The sequence below is a fragment of the Rhagoletis pomonella genome, unplaced genomic scaffold, assembly GCF_013731165.1.
Source record: "Rhagoletis pomonella isolate Grant_MI unplaced genomic scaffold, Rhpom_1.0 Rhpom_scaffold_00209, whole genome shotgun sequence".
Classification (NCBI taxonomy): domain Eukaryota; kingdom Metazoa; phylum Arthropoda; class Insecta; order Diptera; family Tephritidae; genus Rhagoletis; species Rhagoletis pomonella.
Genome location: NW_023458763.1, coordinates 97949 through 100831, shown reverse-complemented (window position 1 = coordinate 100831; position 2883 = coordinate 97949).

Below are 2883 nucleotides of genomic sequence, written 5' to 3'. Positions count from 1 at the left end.
ATGAAATGAAATTATTGTTTGATTTCTAACCAAACCTATGTATGTAACTCAATCGCCTAATGGTTTGTCGAACCGTAAACATATGTTTACACATCCAATTTCGTGAGTAGGTACCTGGTACTCACACCTTTTTTAAGAAGTTTCACTTCTATCATGTGTACGGTGTTACACACGCATTTTTTAATACTAACGATTTTTTATTGGTCGCCGCATTGCATTTTTCGGGGTTTTTGTGGGTTTTTGGCGGACCTATAAATTAAATTTGTGATGAAAAAGTGGCTAAATAAACAATTGGGTGCTATTATTGGAAATCTCCTGCAGAAAAACAGAGTTTTCTGGTAGAAAAATATTGATTTTTAACTATTCTATAACATTTCTACGAAAAGTTGTTTTTCCCCATATAAAATACGTGGAAAACTTTGGACGCTTTGAGCCACCTCTAAATATTTTTTGATTTCAAAATAAAACAAGTAAGAGCAGCGCTGTCTTCGGCTATGCCGAAGGCTTCATACCTTTCATGAACATCTGCAAATTTTACTTTGACAGATTACTGCTTTTGAATACATCTGCATACATCGATAGAGGAGTTACATACTTATATAAAAAATCGCATCTAAACAATCAGAGGTATGGAAGATATACTTTATATGGCACCAGTGATTTTCACTGCTATGTGATCGGTATGTAAACCGGTAACACAATTTATTGGGCTTAGTTTCCTACATAAAGAAGATATATCGCAAAAACTGGTATCTGAACAATCAGTGGTATAGGAGATAAAGCTTATACAGCATAGATTTTGACGATTTTCTCAGTAGACTTTGTATTATTATTTATAAAATATCTTACGAAATTTATCGGTTTTAGCTGTTCAAATAAAGGAGTTTTACAGTAAAATCCCATATCTGAACAATCAGATGTATGGAAGATACATATATGTTATAGTCACCCGATCCTTGTTATTTTCACTGTAAGTATTCCGTTGATAATGAGCAAAAATGGTGCGAAATTTCATGTTCCTAGCTGCATAAATGGAGGAGTTATGATAAAAGACCTCATATCTGAACAATCAGTTGTATGGGGGCTACAGGTTATAGTAAGCCGATCTTTGTTATTTTCACTGTAAGTCTTCTGTTGATAATGAGTGAAAACAGCGCGAAATTTCATGGTCCTAGCTACATAAATGGATGAATTATAACGAAAAATCTCATATCTGAACAATCAGTTGTATGGGAGCTATAGGTTATAGTTACCCGATCTTTTTAATTTTCACCGTAAGTTTTCTGTTAATAATTATTGAAAACATTGCGGAATTTCATGTTCCTAGCTATATAAATGGAGGAGTTATAACGAAATATTTTATATCTGAACAATCAGTTGTATGGGAGCTATAGGTTATAGTGACCCGATCTTTGTAATTTTCACTGTAAGTATTCTGTTGATAATGGGTGCAAGTACTGCAAAATTTCATGTTCGTAGCTGCATAAATGCAGAAGTTATAACGAAAAATCTCATATCTGAACAATCAGTTGTATGGGAGCTATATGTTATAGTGGTCCGATTCTTCCGGTTCCGACAAATGATTAATACATTATAAAAATACACCCACCTACCAAATTTGATCCGGATATCTCGAAAACTGAGAGACTAGATTGCATACAAACAGACAGACAGACGGACAGACGGACAGACGTACAGACGGACAGACGGACATGGCTAAATCAACTCAGCTCGACGTTCTGATCATATAAGTATACATTTTAATGGGTCTATCTCTTTTTGTTCTGGTACTTACAAACATCGGACCAAAGTTATAATACCATTTCATGCTCATGAAAGGTATAAAAAGGCGTGAGTACTAAGTACTCATGAAATTTGATGTGTAAACATATGCGAACGGCAAAGCATAAAAGTACGTTTACATATAATTATTATCGCAATCAAAGCTCGTTAGCTGTCAAATTGGTTTGCTTGTTATTCACACAACTCGAGGAAAAGTTGAACCTCTTCTCTGCTATATTATGCTATTTAAATATATTTTAACGGTATATTTTATTAAAAATACCTTTACAAAGCTCTTTTCCTTACTAGCGTCTACTTTTGTTTACTTTTACATTTGACATTCCTCCTCTTCTTCGCAAGTATAATCGATAAAACTAGGTTGGACATCAAAAAGTTATCAGTTTAATCTGGGATAATTTTATAATTATAATTTTGTTTGAAGAATGTAATCTGTGGTTCATGTAAATGAGAGCGATTTTTGGAAAGTTGTGTAGAGATTGAAGTTGCAAGATTTTACCCGATGCTTTTTTTGTTCCGTACGTGTTGCTGTTACTCACTTTTTACTCTCACTTCAGAGAGTGATTTTGCTGTTTGACTTTTTCCAGGATTTAACACGAAAAGTATTGAATCAGAGCTATTATAATCCATACACATGTATATTATACATACATATTTGCATGTATGTCCATCAGTTATCAACGGTCCCAGTTAAAATGATTTCAGTATGTTTTTAAATTTTCGCCTTGCTTTTTTATCAAAATAGACTACTAAACCTATGCCTAAAACCATCCAGGAATATCAAAACCAGTTACACCAAATGAGTTCATACATATATATGTATGTACATACAAACTTATGCATGTGCGGAGTTTGCATAATCGGAAGTAATAAACAATCGCACCGCATTTCCTGTTACTATTCATATGCCTAAATGTATGCAACCATTTACAATGGCAAGTAAACACAGGGTGGTTTTAATGAAATTAACATTTTATGCTGAAATACAGATGCTAAGCCCTTCGAAATTTTCTGCTGGGCTATGCGTTACAGCTTCGCAAATTTTACCCCTACCGAAACCAAAGACGTATACACATCAATAAG